General features: G+C 35.6%; 1 protein-coding gene across 2 annotated transcripts in view; it reads right to left on the bottom strand.

Moving 5' to 3' along the window:
- Positions 1 to 25,462, bottom strand: part of DPP10 (dipeptidyl peptidase like 10) — a 650,645-nt gene that overhangs the window by 132,724 nt on the left and 492,459 nt on the right. The gene's annotated exons all lie outside the window — the stretch shown is intronic.

Here is a 25,462-nt window from a genome sequence, read left to right as displayed (position 1 = left end):
TTCCTATTTCCTCAAACCTTTACAGAACATTATGCATTTTCAAAGAAGTGAAATATATCCCTTTGTCTTAAATTCATAATTATGTAAGTCACTTCCCAGTTCCAAAGCCCTTGCATCCATGCCTTTTTAGGAGAAAAATGGACCCCAGATAAAAGTTAGCAAACAGACAACTGACAGTAAACTCCAATCAGTGAAATGTAACAATGGCAGACTATCAGTTGGAAATGTCAGTCCATCAAACTCATCTAGGATAAGAGAAGGCCTTATGGTAAATAGCACATTTTGATAATTGAAATTAATAAAAATATTTATGGGTCTCCAGTAATAAAATGGGACCTATAGAAGACAGTTATAAACATTATTACATTATTAAAAATATCCTATGTACTGATTTATGTGTCAAATGCTAGAGGATGGAATGACCTAGTCACTGTGTATCCATTTCCCCCTCTACCCCATGTTCTCTTTCATTTCTCCTTCACCACCCACCTGCTTCCCTTTCTTCCCTTCTAGTTCTCCATCAAAAAACAAACATGTATGATGTGTCTGGTACCGTTTATATTCTAGGCACTGTACTGAGCCTCGGGCATATAAGGACAAGATCTTACGATCTAATGTGATTTCCCAACACAAGCACACACAAGTTAACTAGGTGTGGTAGACAACAAAACATAAAGCCAATGTATGGGGACTGCTTAATATGTGTCATGGCATTCGAACCTGAAATGGAACATAAAAAGAAAAGCAAGAGAATGGGATTTTTATCAGAGAGACATGAGATCTAATCCTGGTAGATCTCTTTATAAAACTGGGCACTTCAGTTACTTCGCTTCTCTGATAGTGTTTCCTCATTTAAAATGTGGTGATATTACTACTTTTCATGGTGGTCTACAGGATTAAAGAAACCTAGAACAGATCATGAATGTTGCTGTAGGTACCTGCACATAGATGCTCAACTTTTACAAAACTAATTGAAGCTAGTAAGTATTGGTCATAAAATATTATTATAATTTCAGGAAAATCAAACAGTCCTATCCAGTTACCCTAAAAAGAAGCTTAAGGATTTGAAGAAGGTGAATTAATTACTTTACCCTCTGTTTCTCTATATCATAATGTAATGTACATAATGTACTTTTTTTTTTTTCTTATTTGGCCACTTAGATCTGACTTCCATTTATTTTGGAGGATTCTTGCATTATGCGAGTACTGGGGCGGGGTTGGGGGTGGGGGAGCAGAGCCTAATCTCTAATCTTACAGACAAAAAGCCAGATAAACTCCTCTAGGTCATGATTCCACCTATGACTTTGAATCTTGAAGGAATAAAGTTGCAGCTGAAAAATAAGTCACACGAGCAACAGCAAATTCTCAAGGGTCCAGCAAAGGCGGAGGCAGGATGCCCACTGATATACTGCCAGTTCAGCAGCCTAATCATATTTCCTGCGGCATCCCAAATTTTCCTGAACGCATTCCAGTGTTCAACAGTGCCTGACTCCTCGTGACTCCTGGTCACGGAATTCCAACCTTCTCACTGATTCTGACAGGTTTCAGCTATTCTTTTAGTGAATTCATTTTCTCTTGAAATGAACCTGAGTATTTCTCTTGCTTACTTCCAGGAATCCTAATTGCCAGATGGCAAGCAACAGTTTAACAGCTACCTCATGGGTAAGGAAAGCCCTTCACCGTCTTGTGTTGGGAACAAACTGAGTTAACCCCTCTTTTTTCTGCAGCTAGCTGTCCTCCCTTTCATCCACCCCAAGATTTGCAAAAAAAAAAAAAAAAAAAAAGCATGGTGCATATGCACTTTAGCCTCTGTTGCTAAAACAATTTGTTTTTGTATTTGTATTATGACTCCTTTTATTTCAAATGGGGACTCCTACATTCTTAAAATAGAGTCCCTGAAGGACGGTTGAGGGAGACTGGAAGAAATTCTCATATGCTTATCAATGAGTCTGTGCCTAATGCTTTCCAGTTTATAGGCATGCTGATAAGAAAACAAATTGAAAAATGCAGAAGGTGGAACCAGCCTTGGCTATCTCCCATGCACATTCTCCCACGGCTCTAGACTCTTTATTCCACTTCATGCAATTTCAGGGGATCCTCGGCCACAAATGAAGAAATGTAGGTGTTTGTTTGGCTGTTTTTTTTGTTTTAAACAATACAGAAACACCTAATTTTTTTTTTTTACTATATCCTCCCAAAATAGTGGATATCAGTAAAATGACATAGAAAGGTTGAACTTGGTAATGTAATGTCTATGTCCAGAATTAATTTGTTTATTCTAGTTAATGTTCTTATGAACTCGAATTTAAGTGAGCCAATGATAAACTGAAGATGAGAATCCTTTCAATTCAAGCATAACGTGGGATTCAGAATAAAAGCACTTGAAATATTTCCCTATCTCATGAGGTTCTACTGAAACAGCCATCCGTCATGCTTCTGCATGTCAGTTAATCTGCCTACTGCAACGGGGTGTGATCAAATCCTACCTCTGATGCATGTGTAATTGCAACACAGTATACCCAAATCACTTTTTATTTTTATGGATAAAAGCATGTAAGAGGGTACGTAAAAGAGCAATTTCTGACTCTCAGCATTTCATTTTTGGTTCTTTTCCATCAGTTATTCAGTGGTGCCCCTCCCTTCAGGTCTCTACTTCCATCCAATTAGTAAAATCACAAAACTGCATCTTGTGGTCAGCGCTTCAACATAGTCAATGCTCAAGGAAGTATTCTATTACTCAGCATTCAATAAAGAATAAATTTAGCCTAAATTGTTTAGGCTAAAATTATGAGCAAAACATACTCTTCAGGACTCGTGTATTAACCCACCTATAAGGCAACCTTTGCCTTTGTAATCTCATCCACTTGCCATCACATATATGTGGGTTTTGTCTGTATTTGCTTTATTTGTTTCTCCCTGAAAAAGGTATTGACACACAAAACAGAAAAATCCACCTTGGACAGATCGGTTATATAGAATTCCCAGCAAAATGGCACTTTTTCAAAAGCTAACGTCAGATGATATTATATGTTTCATATTATTTGAAGACATATGTAAATACTATATATTTATGAATGGGGAAATATTTTTAACTCTCTTAATGAAGAAGGTTTAAAGAGGAAAAAAGACAGCAAGTTATGTGTAGGGTGAGGGAGGGGTATACATGGAGGGGTGATGGTTGTACATTTTTTATTTAACTCATTCATTTGCAGTTCTATAGCATTCCTAATATGTATCACATCTATAATAACACTAAGTCTTAGTCCCTGTTGCTGATGAATTCACAGTTTAAAATAAGAAATATAAGAAAAACGCTAACAAAATATGGCACTTCTGTGATACAGTGATGCATACATTACTGGAATGTAAGCCAAAGACATGAAATATGGATTTCCCCCGCTTTCCAGAAGTTTGGGTTAGGCCACTTCACTTTTGTGAAACACCTACCTTTGTACCTGTTTTCACTAACTGAAATAAGTCTGGAGAAAATTTTTCGCTTTTAGTGAAAAAGGTAGGTGCTTTGTAAGGCAAGGTGCTGTAACGTGCACTTTCCAAGAGTGGAGGATGCCTATAGTCCAAAGTTGACTGAGGAAAAGGAGGAAGAGAAAAGGTTTCAGATGAGACGTGGCATTCTAGCTGAGCCTATGAGTTCCAGTAGATGTTTCCAGGCACAGAAAGGTAAAACAATATTCCAAGTAGAGGAAATAGCATGAGGAAAGACAAGTTTAGATGATCTGAAACTGAAAACACAGTGAAGAGGAAAAAAAACAGAAAGGAAAATAAGAGAGATGAAAAGGCAAAGAGATGTGTGATAGGAGGGAGTGAGGCCAGACTAGATATCAAAGAATTATCGGAGAACTAGAGAGAAGTGTGGGAAACATATGAAGATAAGGAGATGCTTTCTTAACAATTTTCCTTTTAGTGGTTTGGATGATCATTCTGAAAACCAGTTCAAACTAAAAACACACTAAAATATTAGTCCACTTGTGAAGATACAAAGGTGTATAGAGTGCCCTGAATATCTTAAATCATGATCCTACTATCTTTCATTTCATTTTGAATTAATCTGAACTATTATTTTCTGTACCCTGTTCTGGTTGAGCATTAGGAAGTGAAATGGGATCCCAATGATACTGTAATATTAACTACTAAGGCAAAGCCTATCTCAGAATAAACCTCCAAACACTGTTCCCACATGGGTGTCCTTATTCTACAGGTATTAATACAGTAAACAAATAATATGCCTTGTGTTAAAATGGACTGCTTTTCATATTAGCCATTAGTGGGAGGTAGGTGAGTTTCTAAGTTTGATGCATATAATACTTTAATGTTAGAACAGATAAAACAGTGACAAATAGAAAAGAAAATGCAGTATCATATGATTTCATTCATATTTTGAATTTAAGAAACAAAATGAGGAAAGGGAAAAGAAGAGAGAGAGGGAGGCAAACCAAGAAATAGACCCTTTTACTTTGTTAATTTTCATTTATTTTGAGAGAGAGAGAGAGAGAGAGAGAGCGAGCAAGAGGGCTGGAGGGACAGAGAGAGAGGGGGCGGGAGAGAAAAACAATCCAAGCAGGCTCCACTCTGTCAGCACAGAGCCCAACTCAGGCTTGATGCCAGGAACTGTGAGATCATGACCTGAGCCGAAATCAATCAGACACGTAAGAGACTGAGCCACCCAAGCTCCTTGAAATAGATTCTTAACTAGAGAATAAACTGAAGGCTACCAGAGAGGAGGTGGATGGGGGAATGGGGGAAATAGGTGATGCAAATCGAGGAGTGCACTTGTCCTGATGAGCACTGGGTGATGTATGGAAGTGTTGAATCACTATATTGGACACCTGAAACTGATATTACACTCTATGTTAACTAACTGGAATTTAAATACAAACTTGAAAAAAAAAAAGAAAGAAAGAGAAAAGAAGATGCTTAGGCAGAGAGCAAGATGGTTTTTGAGAAAGTCCAAACTCAGTTGCCACTGTTGACTGGGTATCATAACACTTGAAAAGATATACGATTGATTGAAGAAGCGGGATTCTGGGGTGCCACTACCAGTGCATACCCATTTCTGGGTTTGTAAATGGAGAATGGGATAAGAAAAGATGAAAAGTGAGCATAGTGTGATTGGAGCTTTCAGGAAAATCTCTATGAAAAGATTTTTTTTTGGGGGGGTGGATTTAAAAGTAATATGGAGAAGGATAAAAAAGAGAACTGCAAAAAGGAGAAGACTGAGATTTGAGGAAATGCACCCAGAATTTTTTCACTTATTTCCTCAAAATATTTAGGCTTCAAGTCTGCTGTCCAGAATCCTTCACATAGTTTAAGCAAATGTTTTATAATAGCATTTATCCAACCGAGGAAGACCATCAGACTTCCTTAGGATCCCATCATCGGAACAAGGAAGTCTCCTTGCCCCAGGTTTTGAGGTCACCTTCCTCTCCTGGACTTAATCAACTAAATCTCTCACTTATCACTTGTTCTTGGTCATTTCAGTAATCCCAAAATTGTAACTGTTGTTACTGACAACTGATCCTCCACCTTGCTGTCATCAAAATAATAATGCTCAGCACTCCCAGACCTTTTGCCAACCCCCGTGTCCATACTCTTTCACGCTACATTTGAAAACAGTCACTCCCAAACCAACCAACTGCCCCTGACCCTGTTTCTTCTCTGAAAGTTCCTTCTATCACTTCGCTGTAACTGAATCCGGTCTCCCTTGAGGGCATCATTACCCGGCAGCCCTGTCTAGTGACACTTGATTACTATCTCGCACCTCAAGCTGCTCACTGCTCTGTATTGTTCCTTTAGAACGTAACTTTTCCACCCCATTATAAAAAAATCCTTTTCATATGAGGTTCATGCCAATCAGCTTTACCAATCTCTGGCTCCTCAAATGAGAGAAGTGATATTCTAAAGCACTAGTTCTAACAAGTAGGCATTATATGAAAATGAGTGCCATGGTCGAGGGCAGGGTTCTACCAATTATGGTGCATGAGCAAAGTCTAGCCTGTCTTTGATATTGCATGGTTCACAAGCTATGAATGGTTTTTGCAGACCATCATTTGTGATTTGATGAGAGGGGACACTTACTTGGAATTTCAGGTAAGTAGAAAGATTCCCCACAAGAAAATAATCTCATTAGTAGACATGTATTACAAAACATTGCACTTAATCATGATTTTTAGTTACCTCAATAAAATGTTATGACAATTTGTTTTCTGTCTTGTTACATAAGTACCTGTATAAAAGCCTCTCAATTTTACCTGTTGTCCTGCAAAATCAAAAATATTTACTATCTCGGGGTACCTGGGTGGCTCAGTCGGTTGAGCGTCTGACTTCGGCTCAGGTCATGATCTCACGGTTTGTGAGTTTGGGCCCCGTGTTAGGCTCTGTGCAGACAGCTCAGAGCCTGGAGACTGCTTCAGATTCTATGTCTCCCTCTCTGCCCCTCCCCCACTTGCACTATGTCTCTCTCTCTCTCTGCCTCTCAAAAATAAAGACAAATAATTTTTAAAAATTAAAAAAAATATTTATTATCTGGACCTTTACAGAAAAAGTTTACTGTCCCTTGGTATAGGGCAATATAAGAAAACACTGAATTAAGCAAAATTATTTTTTCTTTCTTTTTTCTGTCTTTCTATTTTCTTTTTAAAATGGAATTCTTCAAAAATTTCGCTTATCCCATTACGAATCATTGAAATTCATGATTATCGCATTTCTTAAATGAACTTGATCATGATTTTTTTTTAAATCAGGATATCTGGCAGGTCTAATATTCTAAGGGAAAAATCTTAAACTGCATTTTAAAATAGGTCCTATTTCTTAAATAAAAATGAACTGGTATCTGGATCATTATTTGCATCCTTAAGGACCAATTATTTTCATAGCTTTCAAATAGCATAGTACTTCCTCTAAGATGTGGGTCAACTCTATGACATCAAAGTTCAGTAGCAATCACAAATCTCATCCCAAAGAAAATAATGTTAAAGATTGGCTGGAATTAATGTGATCAATTTAGAACAACATTTTCATATTTTCTTTAAAAACATGGGTGAGGATCTCACAAACTGACTGATTTGTATTTACATATTATCCTGACTTCAATGCGAATCTACTCAACTACATGATACTTTAAAAGGGAAACCTCAGTCCAAGACAGGCTTCACTTGTCAACTTTCCATTCTTTTCCCCTTGGATCCACTATTTTGTTATGCCTTTCAAGTCATGCATGAGAACTTAACTCTGATCTTTCTTATCTTGTCTTGAAGGACAACAGGTCTCCTCACATGTCCATGGTTTACTAAAAATCCACAAAAATAATTCTTATTCTGGGGTGCCTGAGTGGTTCAGCTGGTTAGGTGTCCGACTCTTAATTTCTGCTCTGGTCGAGATCTCAGGGTTATGAGACTGAGCCCTGGGTCGGGCTCCCAGATGAACACAGAGCCTGCTTGGATTCTCTCTCTGCCCTCTCCTCCTCTCTGTCTCTGTCTCTCTGTCAAATAAATAAATACATTCTAAAATAATTCTCATCCATACTATTATACAGCTTTTCCTTTAATACCCACAATTGTAATGGGTTAGCATTTCAGTATTTTATTAGAAGGACAGTCACTTCAGTGGACTTCATCCAACTCAGTCCCCCACACTAGGACATATCCATCCTATGTGCCCCTGCTAGAGTTACCTTAAACTCCATTTGAGATGCACAAGAATCCAAAGTAACTCTCAATTTATAGTCCCATCAAATATATAGCCACGGGGCGCCTGGGTGGCTCAGTTGGTTAAGCATCCAACTCTTGATTTCCACTAGGGTCATGATCTCACAATTCGTGAGATCAAGCCCTGCGTCGGGCTCTGTGCTGACAGTTGAAGCCTTCTTGGGATTCCTTCTCTCCCTCTCTCTCTCTGTTCCTCCCCTGTTCTCTCTCCCTCTCAAAAATAAATAAATAAACACTAAAAAAAATCCACAAAAATAATGCCACCAGATCAACAGAGCCAGACTCCTTCTATCCTAGCATATTGCTCATTCTTTTTATCTTTTAAAATCTCTGATATAACAAGCTAACTTTCCTGAGCAAACGTGTCAAATCATTCCCAAGTATCTTTCCAATAACTTTTTTTGTTTTGTAAAGTCTTTTTTTTTATTTTCTATGAATAGATACACATCAGTGGCAAACTCTAAATCAAGAAACAATGATTTCAAGAAAACAAACCCTCTATTTTCTCCCTTTAAAAAGAGATGCATTTAGGGGTGCCTGGGTGGCTCAGATGTTAAGTGTCTGACTTTAGCTGAGGTCATGATCTCAAAGTTTGTGAGTTCGAGTCACACATGGGGTGTGCTTGAGCCCTGCTCCAAGTGAGCGTGAGCCCCACATAATGTGAGCACAAGCTCCTCTTTGGGTGAGCCCCACTTCCCTCTCAATCTCAATCTCTCTCTCTCTCTCTCTCTCTCTCTCTCCCACTGCTCTCCTCTGTCTCCATCCTGGGATTCTCTCTCTCTCTGCTTCTGTCTCCATCCTGGGATTCTGTCTCCCAAAGAAAAAAAATAAATAAATAAAAAACAAAAAATAAATAAATAAATAAATAATTTAAAGAGATGCATTTAACAAGCCTTATCTGCATGTTACTATGCTATATGCATTGCAATTTTGTTCCAAGTATTTCCTGACTTATCACCTTCTGCTTTTGGATTTTACAGGCTCAGCAGTTATTGAATTTTACTCCAACCAATGATCTAGAATGACTAACACATAGCAGATTCTAACAACAAACTTAGTGTTCTTTCCAAATTCAAGTGCCTGGGTTTTGTTTTTGTTTTTTTCAGTAAATATTTTCCACATTTTATTCACTAGATTTTTGAAGGTCTTGACCTTTGGGAGTAATTCATGCTGTTAGGAAAACTGTATGATTAAAACTAGATGAGTTACTGAGATAATTCAGCTTAGGTTTTGGAAATAAGACCCTTAACCGAAATCTCAAAAGTTTACAATGTTCTAGAAAAATGTTGAAACAAATATAAATCACTGATCATTCAAGAGGCACTCTCAAAATGCCTTGTCTCAATTTCTCAAATGTACTAGGAACAAAAATGTTAACAAAAAAAGGAACGTTGTTTATGAATGCATGATTCCACCTAGTGTTTGATGGAAATAAACGATCACATACCTTTAAATTCTAAAGTTAAGACAATTTGATTTTTATTAGTCAACTCACATTTTGAAGTGCCATGTATAAGTTATCATTAGGGAAGTTAAGAAGGTCATGAAAAATATAGAAATGTTGAAAAGGTACAGTTTCTTACTCTCTTACCATTTTCATTGTTCCTGTTGTCAAGACTATCACACATGCATACATGTATACCCTCAAAGCCTTATTACCATTTTTGCTTTTAATGGTTACATGTTTTATACAGAAATGAAGACACAGCTTAGTGTTCGCTGTTTACTTATACATTTAACATTTCCGCTGTTCTTTTGTTCCTAAGGTCTGATTTCCTCTGGTATCATATTTCTTCAGACTGAAAGAACATTTCTCACAGCATGGGACAGGTTGAGACAAATTCCCTTATTTTATCTTATTTTATTTTATCTGAAATTATCTTTATTTCACCTTGATTCTCCATGGTTTTTGACAAGAAGTTTGCAGGCATTCTAACTGTTGTCCTTTTGTATCTAACATGTTGTGGTGTTTCTCTGGCAGCTTCAACATTTTCTCTTTCTTTTTATTTTCAACAGTTTGACTAATATGTGTCCAGGGGAGGTTCTCATAGAATTTACTGGGTTTTTTTTTTTTTTGGGGGGGGGGGGAGTGTGGTCGCTGAACACCTTGAATATGTACATTTATGTCTTCCAATAATTTTAGAATATCTGGATATCATTTCTTCAAAGAGTTTTCCTGTTTTCTTCTCTCCTCTCCTTTTAAAATTCCAGTTACTGTCATGTAAGACTTTCTGTAATTTTCCTGCTGGTCCCTAGGCTCTATTTTTTTTTTCTTTTTTTAATCTTCTCACTATTTTTTTTTCTTTTTCAGATTTAATGATATGTATTGATCTGTATGTCATGGACTGATCTGTCATTTCCATTCTACTCTGAATCCCATCTAGTTGTTGTTTAATTTTAGGTATTTTTCAATTCTAGGAATGTCCAATGCTATTTTTTTTTAGTATTTTTATATGTGTGTGTTTAAAATACAGTACACACACACACACACACACACACACACACACACACACTTGTATGCTGATATATCCTAGATTTTCATTCCTTTGTATGCATTTATTTTCCTGACTCTCAAGGAACACAGAAAAGCGACTGTAAAGATGTGGCTTGAAAGTTCAAGCATGTGTAGCTCAGGTCCAGCCACAGTGCTGGCTGGGTTCATTCACGCAACGGGTCACACCTCTTCTCGAACTCAGGGTTTCTCCCTTACTCTGGGAGTCATGGTCATGGTCACCCAGTGGCTCTTACTACTCTTGCTCCTGTCAGAAGAGACTGGGTTTTCCTTTCAGAGAATCAGCTCCCTACATTTCCACCTCTGTCTCAAACATACCTGTTTGTAAGAGACAACCCTACAGAAAACAAAATGGAGCACACACACTTTACTATTCACTTTTCTGTGAACTGTCACTTCCTTCCCAAGTTTGCACGGTTTTGTTCAGTCTCCAGAATCCTTGGGTAGTTTCATTTTGCTTTGTTAATGTTTTGTCTGGATTTTATAGGTGAATTCACATGAAGCTTGTAACAGTCCACTCTTACCTATCTGAGGTGAGAAGTCATGTATTCAACTTTAGTCAAAGTTCTTTTAATTGGAGAATGCTCCAAAAATGGAAAATTGTTTTCCAGCATGACATTTATCATATTCCTAGGGTAATACTTTTCTTTTTCCTTTTAAGATTGAATCTCTTGATATCAGGCTAATAACGTAATTTCAAAAAAGTGATGGCGGTTTGCACATGAGGACAACTATAGTTCAAAGAATCTAAAGATCTGATATGCCACTAGACATACGACATTACCTTTCTGGGGACAGGATAGGGCTTTTTGAGAGACATAAACTTGATCAGAAAAAAAAAAAACAAAAAACAGAAGATGCTGTAGGTTTTCTTAGGGAAAGTTCTTTAGGAAGACATTGAATTTGGATAACATAAACAGAAGACAAAGAAACTAATGAACACACTTTTTTGTGTGTGTTCTTAAATGAATAGCCAAGTTTAGTTTAGTTTAGTTTTAGTTTTTAGTTTAGTTTAGCAAGTTTAGTTCCCCGGCTCGTTTTAGTTTAGTTCTGGGACGTAGAATGTAATTAGTAGGATAATTTTTAATAAAGATTTGAGTACCGAATTTTATATATAATTATCTTCATTCTCCTGTTCATATCAGAACACATTAGAATCAAGATACTGAACACATTATTTAATATTTTTTTTTATTTTGAGATAGAGTGTGATCAAATGAGGGAGAGAAAGAATCCCAAGAAGGCTCTGCACTGACAGGCTCAATCCCAGAAACTGTGAGATAATGACCTGAGCAGAAATCAAGAATCAGACGCTTAACTTAATAAGCCACCAGGCACCACCCTGACCAAAATCTTTTAACATTCATCTTCACGATCAGCATTTTTTCCCCCTCACAAGGAAACTGAAGGACCAAGCTATGGTTCTTTTATTCAGCTTTAAATATGTAATTCTTTATGTCCCTTTCTCTTTCTCAAACTATAATTTATCTTCTAATATAAAACAGTATCAAATATATTTTAAATATTTTATTTTTTTAATGTTTATTCATTTTTGAGAGAGAGAGAGAGAGACAGAGCATGAGTCCAGGAGAGGCAGAGAAAGAGGGAGATACAGAATCTGAGGCAGGCTCCAGGCTCTGAGCTGTCAGCACAAAGCCTGATGCAGGGCTCAAACCCATGAACTGTGAGATCATGACTTGAGCTGAGGTTGGAGGTTTAACCAACTAAACCACCCAGGCACCTCTCAAATATATTTTAAAGACTAAACCACCTATTCATACACTACTCTGAACCAGTAATTATTTTTACATTTTTTTTTTTTTTTTTTTTAGTAGGCTCCACATCCAGTGTGGAGCTCAATGCGGGGCTTGAACTCATGACCTGATCAAGACCTGAGCTGTTATCAAGTCGGACGCTTAACCAACTTAGCCACCCAGGCACCCCTCCATTTTGTCACCTTTGTCCCCAGTTATATTTCGTATTTGTAGCAGAGGTAAAACCTCTTACCATTCTATATGATCATTGCTAACACATACTTCAGACACAAGACATATACATTCTGTTTACCCACTATATATATATATATATATATATATATATATACATACACACACACACACACACACACATATATATAGTGGATATATATATGGATATATATATATGGATATATATATATATATATAATTCAAGTATTTCAAGTATCTGTAGTGTATATATATAAAGTACTTATAAATTTTTAAATTTACAACATATACATACATATATACGTGTACTATAAACTTGTCAAAATTTTCTCTATTTTGAAAGTCCTTGAAGTGCCTGATTCTACATGCTGTGTTAAAGGTAATCCATTTTTTAAAAATATTTATTTTGAGAGAGATAACATGTGCATGTGCACAGAGAGAGAGGAAGAGAGAGAATACTAAGCAGGTTCTGTGCTGACAGTGCAGAGACTGACTTGGGGCCCAAACTCATGAAACATGAGATCATGACCTGAGCTAATCAAGGGTCAGACGCTTAACAGACCGAGCCACCCAGGTGTCCCTCAACTTTGTTTTAAAACTTTTTGTCATTTATAATAATTTTTAAAAATATTTCATTTAAAATATAAGAAATGCTCTGACAAAAATTAAAGAATATAAAATGTCTCTCAAACTCCAGTTCTGTCAGGGGAGTATTCCTCTAAAGAGGACAACCCTGGTCACTTCTCAACACATATAATATAATATAATATAATATAATATAATATAATATAATATAATATGATATAATATAATATACAGTGCAGTATAATATAGTATAGTGTAAATTAATATAATAGTATAATTATAATTATGCATGATTTTATATTGAATAAACATTTTATAGTATATAATAATTTATAATATATAATCATAATATTACACTAAATAAATAAGGTATGCAATATATTATAATTACAATATATTTTATATAATATATAATTATGTTACATTATATAATATAAAATACATATTATATAATATAATGAAATGTAATATATGATATATAAATATATGCATACACATAACTATAATTAAATATATATTTAATAATATAAATAATATAAATATGTAAAATAAATATTTAATATATAATATATCTTATAGCTATATGTATATATGTAATAGGTGTTTTAAAATTGAGAGCATACTGATTAATACTGTGGCCTTTTTTTACTGGATGGCATTGCATATCTGCACATGTAGAAGAATCATATTAATTTTAATGGCTTCTCAATATTTTATATTTATGCACCCTAAATTTTTACTGGTCTAATAATGATAACTTATTTAAATTGTTTCTAGTGTTTTATTTTGCTTTTTAAATTATAAACAGTGTTCCAGTGAATTTTCTTTTCATATATCTTTAGGCACACGTGGAATATATTTACAGGACGAAATCTACATTTGGAACTGCTAGATATCTAATACTGTATTTCTTTTGGACATATTCTTAGTCCAATAAAAATGTGTGTGTGTGTGTGTGTGTGTGTGTGTTTGTGATTTTTTTTAATTTAACTTTTTTGTGGTCCAAAATCATGCTGTGTATAATTCCCATTCTGGTACACTTATTGAAACTGTTTCATGGCCCATTGTGTGCACTTGTATATATTCCATGTATTCTGTAATTGCCGGGTATAGTGTTTTGTAAACGACAATGACATCATGTTGGTTGATTGTGTTGACCATATATTTTATATTGTTTCTGATGTTCTATCTACTTGTCCTATCTTGTACTGTAAGACAAGTGTTGAAATTACCAGCTAAAATTGTCAATTTGTGTTTCCCATAAGGTGGTAAAATATATATTTGCTTTCAATCTTTTTCTGGCTCTGGGGAATTATTACTTTATGTCCCTTAGAGATTACAGTTTATGCTGTGGTTGACTAATAGTATCATAAAATATTGAGTTTCTTTTCACATTTTCATTTCCTTTGTTGTTTTTAAGGACCAGAACAAGGGGAGAGCTCCTGAATGCACCATTTAAAGTTATTTCTGACAAGAAAAATCTTGCCATAATGCAGACAACCATTTCCATCAGTGAGTTCTTTTCATGTCATTTAAATAAAACAAAGTAAATCACTAGAATACTAAACTTTCATAATTGGGATCTTTTTTTTTTCTCAATATTAGGGGTTGTGTAGGATGGCTCACATCTTAAAATAACATTCTTATACTTTTATTTTTAAAGTTTCTACTTAGACCACTGATAGAATGTGCCTTGTTATCCTTGTAGGATAACCCTGTATGGTCAGAGTAAGAATAAGAGATATGCCAAACCCTGGTTGCAATGAAATAATAGATTTTAGTGATTATCATCTACATTGTTATTCTACTCCAATGACTTCTTAGCAGGAACTGTCTACAGTGTTCAGTACATCGGGTTATGCATGACCTAAATTTATAGCTAAAAAATCTGCAACCCTGGAGCCTCCATGGTTCTTACACCAAAATTTATTATTAAATTTAATGTTAGGAGCAGCTTGAGAAAATAATTGCCAGAAAAATTGCTATTTTGTGGGAAAATGGGTAAAAAAAGTTATGGTCGTTACATTTACCTCATTATTGCTAAATAACTCAAAACTGTTTAAACATAAGTTAAGGGAAATATAGTGAATTCTTATTAGAACTAGGAAACAAACAATAGTGATTCTTTCTGATACAAATCTGCTGGCATATTTTATTCTTCTGGCTTATTTGATTCTTTTTACCTTTTCACATTTGTCAGTAACATCTAAGTTATAGCTTTTTGTTATTAAAAATATAAACCAATCAATTAAAGCATGTGATTCCATATACATATATTCTGTTTCTTCTTACATTGAGAACTTCATTATAGTCTAGAGGAATGCCTTTAAATAAAGGTCCTGGAATGTTCAGATGACCCTTGAATGTCAATGCATCTGAACTGTGTGGGTCCACTTATAATGTCGATTTTTTTTCGACAAATTCCATACAGTACCATGAATGTATTTTCTCTTCCTTATAATTTTCTTAACAACATTTTGTTTTCTCTAGCTTACTTCATTGTAAGAGTACAGTACATAATGCATATAACATGCAATATATGTGTTAATTGATAAGGCTTCTGGTCAACAGTAGGCTCTTAGTAATTAAATTTGGGGGAGGTCAAAAGTTACAGGTGGATTTCTGACTGCACGTGGGGTTGGCACCCCTAACCTCTGCACTGTTGTTCAAGGGTCTTGTGTAACTTCAACACTCAGCTTTCAGGTCACTTTCTCCAGGAAACTGCCCCATCACCTCAGAGAGGGCCCCCTGCAAGGTGAAGACCACACTGGAACCCTTCTGTTTCAGGTGTTCCAAGAGGTGGGAATCCCTACCTTTAGCTCTATTTCCTGTGAGGTCCTGGAATATAGAAATTGTGCCTTTTATATCCCTAGTGAGTTGCATGTTCATAACATATAGTTAGAACCTCTACAACATTGTATAACTCATCTAGGTGAACCAAGGGGAGCACTTTAAATAGGGATGAAGTCTCCTCCTTTCCCCCAAAAGAAGTAAGTAAATTTCAGATGTCTCATTATTAATATTGGTACTTTCTATGATAAAGAATTGATTTCCATTTGGTTTTTCTAAGTGTGGAATAAAACATTAAAAATATAACACAGGTAAAGTTTATCTCAAACAGCACTGAGTAGATTGATGATTTTCTTTTCTTTTCTTTTTTGTATAAGCCTGACAATATTTCTACTTCCCCTCAAAATCTCTAGGGCTGGCCTCAACTAGAAACTGTCATCATTTAAATAACTTCTATTTTCACATGCTCACACAGGTTGCAACATCTTCCGTCAGCAGCTTCTCTTTTATTATTCTCAAGGGAAAATACATGCCTACAGCTCACTTTACAATTATACACGCTATGAGCATTACACAATTGGAGCACCTGCCTTCAGAGGGTTCACAGTCCCAGGCAGTCTGCAAGACCAAGTCAGCATATACTTACCAAGTGACTTTTTTTTTTTAATGTTTATTTATTTTTGAGAGAGAGGGAGAGAGAGACAGAGTGTGAGTGGAGGAGGGACAGATAAAGAGGGAGACACAGAATTTGAAGCAGGTTCCAGGCTCCGAGCTATTAACACAGAACCTGGCACGGGGCTCGAACTCATGAACCAGGAGATCATGACCTGAGAGAAGTCGGACACTTAACCGAATGAACCAGTCAGGCGCTCCACCAAGTGATTTTTACTAAAGCCAGTACAGATAGCTTAAAAGCAGTAAGAGTACAACTAACAGTATGCAAGTTGCTCAGATTCTCCTTACACTGAAATATGCAACACTTTAGAGGAAATGTATGCTTATAGAGAATCAGAACTTTATTTTCTATTTCTTTGAAAAATCTCTGACTTTAGATAGAAAAGTCATAAATATACTATTTAAATACAAGGCACAAGCAGTCTACAGGAGTGCTTAATTGATATGTGGGTAGGTAATTTTTACAGCAATTGCAAGTTAATTTTCCTTTACAGTATATATGGTAATTGCATATTTCTTTTTCCTTTTCTATACATACACCTACACTGTAATGGTATTTTACTTGTATGAGAATGTATTTCCTGTCATATTTACATATGGTATGGTATTTTACTTGCATGAGAATGTATTTCCTGTCATATTTACATACCTACTATATTAATGTAAACATATACCTGAATATACTACAAATTTATCAGTCAAGATGTTTGGGACATTTTAAGGGTGTTTTTATTATTTTTGTTAAACCCAAGCAGTTATCCTATTATGGTTCACTGGATTCTTTCCAGTCTAATACTGAGTGAAGAAATTATATCAGCTTCTTGATACTTTCCTTATGTCAAATTTGAAGTGAGACCCATTTGACTTTAGGTGTGCCTAGTACTAAATGTGCTAAGAGGAATTGCTTTTGTTTTCTGTAACAAAAAACAGGAACATTAAATTTTGTTACAGATAACATGAAAAAGGTAATATGTTTTCAGTCATCTCCACTAATGAAGATGAATGAGGTAAAAAAATGCTCAAAATTCATTTATTTGGGAAATAATAATTGCAATAAATAGTTGAGGATGTTAAGGATGTAAATTTTCCGGTTTCAGGGTGTAGCAGTTTTCCTGTAGCAATTAATGTACTAGCAATGACCATCGCACACACTACTGTGAAGTACTGACTTGAACTAGAATTTGACTCTTATTGGCCCTTTCTTCATCTACTTGGGACACCTCGAATATGCTAGAACTTCAGGCCTAAGCCTTTCATCCCAAAATATACATGAAGTCAGCAGCAGGTGTGAGTGTGTGTGTCTGTGTGCATTTGTGGTGTGCATGGGTATATACATGTGTATCTCTTATATACAGTATATTTGTATATGTTTATCATATATTTCCCAAACATATGTTAATAATAATTAAAATAATTACTTTTATACTTAAAAAATTACTTAATGGAATGTCCAGTAAAAACATTTCAGTATTTACTAGGAAACATGAGATTTCGATGACATGTTTGAAAAATGCTACTTTAAACACCTCCCTTAAACCCATGAGGACTAAGGTCACACTAGAAAAGTCAAGGAAATGGTTCAAAATTTCCATTAATGAACTATTAAATGTAAACAATTACATCAAGGAAATTGAAAATTTCCTGGAGGCATGGAACCATTGCTAAACACTGAAGATTTTATTATAAATTTTAAAGCAATACTAGTAATAACAAAAATGCAGGTGATGGGAAAGGTTGTGACTTTGTACTTGTACTTGGAGAATTACCTAAAACATTACATTTTTCAATAATATAGGTAATAAAATATAGAAAAAGTAATTTCTCCAAATACCTAGATTGTGATGAGTAAAACACTGAATATTTATAAAGGTTAATGCCACTGGAAGGATGGGTGTAATGATTTTAGTTTAGCCTGAATAGATTGAAAAGATATTAGCAATATCAAAGAAGGAATCTATGTTATGTTAAATGTTCTCATCACACACAAAAAATAAATAGGGCAGTGGGAAACTTTTGGACTTGATGGATACATTTATGGTATTGAATGTGATGATTGTTTCACAGGTATATACTTCTCTTCAGCTCAAGTTTTACACAAAATATGTACACTTTTTTGTTTGTACTCAATGCAAAGTGCGGCCATTTGTATGTATCAATCTTTATTTGTTCTCAATAAAGTGGCCTAAAAAATTGGGAGTCTAAAATGAGATTTAGGAATACACTTGTATATTAAGTGTAGAAATACACTGATAAATCATATTTGTATAACTTAATGTATGTGAATGAGTAGAAGACAATTTTTATTACTTGACTGTGATCAAGTTTTATATCTCAGTTAAATACTTGACATACTTATCTCTTAAATATATTATTTACCAAATCATTTCCAGATTATAGTAGCCTCTAGACTTAGCTCTCTGCCTCTAAACTCAATTACTTACAGTCTAACACAACCTCTTTGACCAGACCCAACCTTTCATGCATGACTATGCTTCACATCATGCCATCCTCAAAACTCTTTGCTGTATCTGATCCTCCACACAAACCACTGTCAGCCTTTCATTAATTTCTTAATGCAACCAGATACTCATTAAATTTACATTTTGCCTTGGGCTAAAATGAGTTTTACATAGAAGAAGGAGGAAGAGGAGGGAAAGATGGAAAGAAAGAGACATAGAGGAAGGGAGGGCTTAGGTGAGAGGGAGGGAGGGAAATGTTTAACATATTCTGTATTCCATATGCTCTGGAAATGACTGGAAGTCAGTGGTGAAAGACAGCAATGTGAATAAATAAAATCTTAAATGATTTGAGATAAAATGGAAGAATGTTAGACTCCTGAGAAGCAAGCAATTCACTTAGCCTGTAGAAATTCGGGGGGGGGGGATTATCAGAGAAGAAGAATATGTTAGCATTTTGCATTTTAGTATTTGACAAAGACATCTAATGAAAAGAAAACAATGAGGGGATACACCAAAGAGAATGATTCAAAGGTACAAACATTATGCGGGAGAGGACGCTCAGAGGGTGTAATCACTCTCTGGAGATTACAGAGTTTTGGTTTACGTAGAGAAAAAAACCTGTGCTTCTGCTCTGCAGTGGAGTGGCAGGAGCCACAGGATGTGTCACCTTAGCTGCATCTTGTGTGTCATAGCAATGACATTTTATCACCTGTGGGAGCTGTTAATAATCTGCATTTTTAACACATACTTCTGTGGATGCTGGATGGATGAGAGTGGTCAGCGAGTGAAGAGGGATATTTATGTGAAAGACGATGATCTGAATTAAAGTGTGTTACTGTAGGAAAGGACAAGTGGGAATCAAATCAAGTGGTTACTATGCCATGATGGCTAATTTTATGTGTCAGCGTGGCTAGGTTACGGTGTCTGACTGCTTGGTCAAACACGTCTTGTAAAAGCAGTTTGTAGATGTGATTGACATTTACAATCAGTTGATTTTTAGAAAAGAATAATGTGAGTGGTCCTTATCCAATCAGTTGAAGGCTTTAACAGCAAAAAACAGGTTTCCTAAAGAAGGCCTTCTGCCTCAAGACTTCTGCTCAAGATTATAAAATGAACTCTCATCTGAGTTTTCAGCTTACCAGACTGCCCCACGGCTGCATGAGCTGATTCCTTAAAATCTTCTTCCCTTTACAGAGAATCCACATCCACATCCATGTATACATATAGTACACATATGTTTGGTATACATGTTTTGGGACCCTTCATTTTGTTTTATAACCGCTATAGTAGTCTACTCACAACCTGCTCTAAATGTTCTTTAGAGTATACATGTTGTATGTGTCAATAATGTTGTATTGTGTAAGTTTTGTTTCTTTTTTTCCCCACAAAGTTTACCACCTGCAAAATGCCCCCATCTCACTGGTGCTGAAAAATTTTCCCTTTGATTCTAATTCAGACCCTCTTTATCTATAAATTATATCAACCTCTTACCTCTCTTCTCTACAACCAGGGATTTCTTTCATAGCAAATAAAATTAAAAACTGAGATTTAAGGATGGGAAGTTAATTGTCCTTAGTTTATAAATGCTGCAGGCCTCTTTAATTAATTTAATGCAAAACTAATTAAAGTATTATAATGACTCATCTAATAAAATCATATTGCCAAGTTTGCTGATGGCTTCAAATATTGACAAAGCCTGTCATACTCACATGAAATGGACAATTAGCCATTTGTAGAGATGCATCCTTTAAATTATATTGAATCTATGTTTACATGCACACCAAGGATAACCTTGACAAATACGGACTTCATCCCAAAACTTACCCAAGGGATTTTGGGATATGCCATGACAAAGAACTTAGACTTCATTCTCCTCAAAACTAGTGAAACAAAAATTCCCAAACAAGTTAAAATTCAAGTGACAAAGATACTTTTAAAAATCATTTTAGGGGTGTCTGGGTGGCTTAGTCAATAAAGCATCCAGCTTTGGCTCAGGTCATGATCTCATGATTTGTGAGTTCGAGCCCCACAGGCATCAGGCTCTCTGCTCTCAGCTCGGAGCCCACTTCAGATCCTCTGTCCCCCTCTTTCTCTCTGCCCCTCTTCTGCTAATTCTCTCTCTCTCTCTCTCTCTCCCCAAAAATAAATAAATAAACCTAAAAAATCTTTTTTTTTAAAAATAGTAAAAATTAACCTCTAAAATACTATATGCAAGATATTATTCAATGTGCTTTATGCTTATATGTTAAACACCAGACTAGCACTATTGGTGAAGTACCACTACTCTCACCGTTTTATTTTGTTTAATTTAATTTAATTAATTTATTTTTTTAATATGAAATTTATTGTCAAATTGATTTCCATACAACACCAGTGCTCATCCCAGCAGGCGTCCTCCTCAATACCCATCACCCACCCTCCCCTCCCTCCCACCCCCGCATCAATCCTCAGTTTGTTCTCAGTTTTTAAGAGTCTCTCATGGTTTGGCTCCCTCCCTCTCTAACTTTTTTTTTTCCTTCCCCTCCCTCTGCCATGGACTTCTGTTAAGTTTCTCAGGATCCACATAAGAGTGAAAACATAGGGTATCTGTCTTTCTCTGTATGACTTATTTCACTTAACATAACACTCTCCAGTTCCCCACCATTTTTTTTTTTTAATTTTTTTTTCAACTTTTTAATTTATTTTTGGGACAGAGAGAGACATAGCATGAACGGGGAAGGGTCAGAGAGAGAGGGAGACACAGAATCGGAAACGAGCTCCAGGCTCTGGGCCATCAGCCCAGCCCAGAGCCTGACGCGGGGCTCGAACTCACGGACCGCGAGATCGTGACCTGGCTGAAGTCGGACGCTTAACCGACTGCGCCACCCAGGCACCCCCCCACCATTTTAAAGATAAGGAGAGTAAGGCATACAGAAATTAAGTAATATTCTTAAGGTCAACATTTAGTAAGAAATGGACCCAGGAATTAACCACCTAAAAAACGACTCCCATGAGAGGATCTATGATTTTTATAAATTTTTTGTCCTTTTTATTATTTTCTCAACTATACTGAAAAACAATCCATAACAAGTAGGAAGCATTAAAGAAAATGCCAGCAATTAATACAACTTCCCTCAGGGTGTCAAACTATTACTTTGGCACAAATTTTGGTACCTCTAAGGCTAGGAGAATAAGAGTTATATAAAACTCATGAAAGTTTCAAAGATTTTCTGAAGGACTCTCCAGTGAGAAAAACATGAAATTGTCTTGGGTTTTTAGTTTCTGGAAATTTCTGTGTTTGGAATTTGTCTTTGGCCTAATGGACCAGCTCTCTTGTTGACAGCATCAGAGTAAAACAGGTAAAACTAGAGCGACTGCCCATTTTTTGCTGCTCACTCACCACAGTCCTACACTGATTCATGCCTTCTCTGAATCCAACCTGGCATCTCCATATCTAGCATATCCTAGGCACTTTCTGCTGCCACTTTTTAGGAATATCGTAATGGAATGGATCTAAGACAGATCTATATATGTCTACTAAATATACTGTTACAAAAATTTTTGAATATGAAAAAGGTAAAGCCAAGCATGATGTTTATAATTCACTGCATTTTAAATTACTAGCTTGTTTCCTTCATAATTATTTAATCAATCATTCAACCATTCAGTGTGGATATCACAGTGAATAGAGTGTCATATAGGATTTCTTTGTGAAATACAAGTGTAAAGATGTTTAAGCAGCTTCTAATGTCTGGCAACTTTGTGTATGCTTCTTTCAATATTTTTGGTAAACCTTTGTTTTCCCAAAGTCTTCTTTGTCTGAGTTCCTAAAGGCATGTTAAACATGTAGAGGACTAAAGACCAGGGATAAGGGGTGCCTAGGTGGCTCAGTTGGTTAAGCATCAAACTCTTGATTTTGGCTCAGGTCACAATCTCACAGTTCATGAGTTTGAGCCCCATGTCAGGCTGTACGCTGACAACAAAAACTGCTTGGGATTCTCTTTCTCTCTCTCTGACCCTCCTCCCTTGCTTATGCGCTCTCTCTCTCTCTCTCTCTCTCTCTCTCAAAATAAATATCCTTTCAAAAAAATTATTGGGAATCCTGGGTGGCTATGTCAGTTGGGCATCCGGCTTCAGCTCAGGTCATGATCTCGTGGTCTGTGGGTTGGAGCCTGGCATCGGGTTCTGTGCGGACAACTCAGAGCCTGGAGCCTGCTTCGGATTCTGTGCCTCCCTCTCTCTCTCTGCCCCTCGCCTGCTCATGCTCTGTTTATCTCAAAAATATATAAATGTTAAAAATTTTTTTAATAAAAAATTATTTTACTGTTGATTTTTTCTATGTTGAAAATAGTTTCCTTTTTTTAATATTCCATCAAACAACTAGTTTACATGTTTAAGGAACACATCCACCAAGATACAATGAAAGTTCTTTCTGCATATGAAAAATGTATTTCTTACTCTAAAACAGTCATCTACTGCACAGTTGACTCTGGAAATATTTCAGAGTGGATAACTATAGAAGAAAGAAAAGAAAAAACAAAAGAAAAGAAAAAAAGAAGGAAGGAAATAAGGAAGAGAGGAAGGAAGGAAGGAAGGAAAGAAAGAAAGAAAGAAAGAAAGAAAGAAAGGGAGGGAGGAAGAAAGAAACAACAAAAAAAAAAAAAGAAAAGAAGAAAATCTGCTAAGGCAATTACTCTACAACCCTTTTCAACCTCTCATGCTCCCCCTTCTTTATTCCAGTCATTCCGAAAATATTTTTAAAAATAATTTCATTCTTTTTTAAAAATATAATACTTAAAAATATATTATGTAGCATAATATATATATTATGGATATATAAAAATATATCATATTCCATGAACAAAGCCAACAAGCATGGTCAAAGGTCCTCACTTTTCTGCTGATGAAAATGAGGTACCAAGAGGAAAAAAGACTTGGCCAAGATCACATGGCCAATCACTAGCAGAGGTTCTATCACAGGTATATTCAATTCTAGAATATTTTAGGTGGAGAAGCTTTTCTAACGAACAGAAGCACTATTTAATAGCAATATATTATTCTACAGCCTTCTTGAGATGTGAAATATCTTGTACTACCTCCCTATCTCACCAATCAGCCTATAAAAGTATTTCTTAGATTTATAAAATGAAATAAAAATAATAATGTATACCTCACTAAGGGGAATATTTAGATTTCCCAAATTAATTATCATAATGAGATGATGATGCAGACATTTCTGTTTTATAATGAGGAATTTGAGGCCCATAGGCAATAAGAAACACACCTTAGCCCACCCAGCCGTTGTTGAAGCAACAATTAAAAAAAAAAAATCTAGAGGATTCTAACTTCCCTTCATGGACTCTCCTAAAAGTCAGAGTTAGGGTTGGTCAATCAGAACCATTAAAGGCAAGTAGAATACTGTATTGATAAGAGTATCAACAATTCCATCCTGAAAGATTTATTTAACATTTAAACCGCCTCACTCTTAAAATCATAGTTTAAATTACATAATGCAAAACTGATAGCATGCTAAAGTAAAAGACCACACCCACTATCACCAGCAAAGAAATAAAAGTCTTAAAAATGTAATTATCAAGACAGATCTAATATGTATATATTAAACACCACACCTATCACATGAAAATGTGTTTATTATAAGGTAAAAATCAAGTCTTATAAACTTCAAAGTTTATAAACTAGATAATAGATGAAGTTTATTACAAAGATGTTTATGAACTCCATATATAGTTTTAAAACTAATTCTACATTTCTGTAAACTTAAAAACAAAGATCAAAATAGCCATTGTGAAAAGAAGAACATACATGAACACTGAAATAATATTCAAATTAAATACTAATAAAAATATTATCAACTTGCTGGATGAAGATAAAGCAAAATTTAGAGAAAATATAGAATCAGTGTTTCCGTATTAGAAAAGACAAATAAAATACTAACATTATAATAGAAAGGACTGTATAAATTTAAAATTTGGCCTTTGAGAAGACATATGTGAAGTTTACAAATATCAAAGTTGATCATGAAAAGAAGAAAGTACTTCTAAATAACATAGGAAAAGAAGAAAGTACAAAATACAAAGATTAAAAAAATATTGTAAAAAGGGATAAAAACATTATGCTAACCAGTGGAAGTTTAGGTGAGATGGATTTTTAGAAATGTATAAATTATTGGGGCGCCTGCGTGGCTCAGTCGGTTGAGCGTCCGACTTTGGCTCAGGTCATGATCTGGCGGTCTGTGGGTTTGAGCCCCGCGTCAGGCTCTGTGCTGACAGCTCAGAGCCTGGAGCCTGCTTCGGATTCTGTATCTCCCTCTCTCTCTGCCCCTCCCCGACTCATGTTCTGTCTCTGTCTCAGAAATAAATAAACATCAAAAATTTTTTTGATTAAAAAAAAGAAATGTATAAATTATGAAACTAATTTTAAAAATGTAAGACTTAATTTTATTACCATAATAGGATGAATTCTTAAAAATCTAGGGGCGCCTGGGTGGCGCAGTCGGTTAAGCGTCCAACTTCAGCCAGGTCACGATCTCACGGTTCGTGAGTTCGAGCCCCGCGTCGGGCTCTGGGCTGATGGCTCGGAGCCTGGAGCCTGTTTCCGATTCTGTGTCTCCCTCTCTCTCTGCCCCTCCCCCGTTCATGCTCTGTCTCTCTCTGTCCCAAAAATAAATAAATAAATAAATAAAAAAAACGTTGAAAAAAAAAAAATCTCTCCCATACACACACAAATACCACACCAAACCTAGCCACATTCATA

This window comes from Neofelis nebulosa, chromosome 2 (genome assembly GCF_028018385.1).
Source record: "Neofelis nebulosa isolate mNeoNeb1 chromosome 2, mNeoNeb1.pri, whole genome shotgun sequence".
Lineage (NCBI taxonomy): Eukaryota > Metazoa > Chordata > Mammalia > Carnivora > Felidae > Neofelis > Neofelis nebulosa.
The sequence above is the reverse complement of the archived record's forward strand: the minus strand, read 5'-3'. Positions and strand labels throughout refer to the sequence as shown.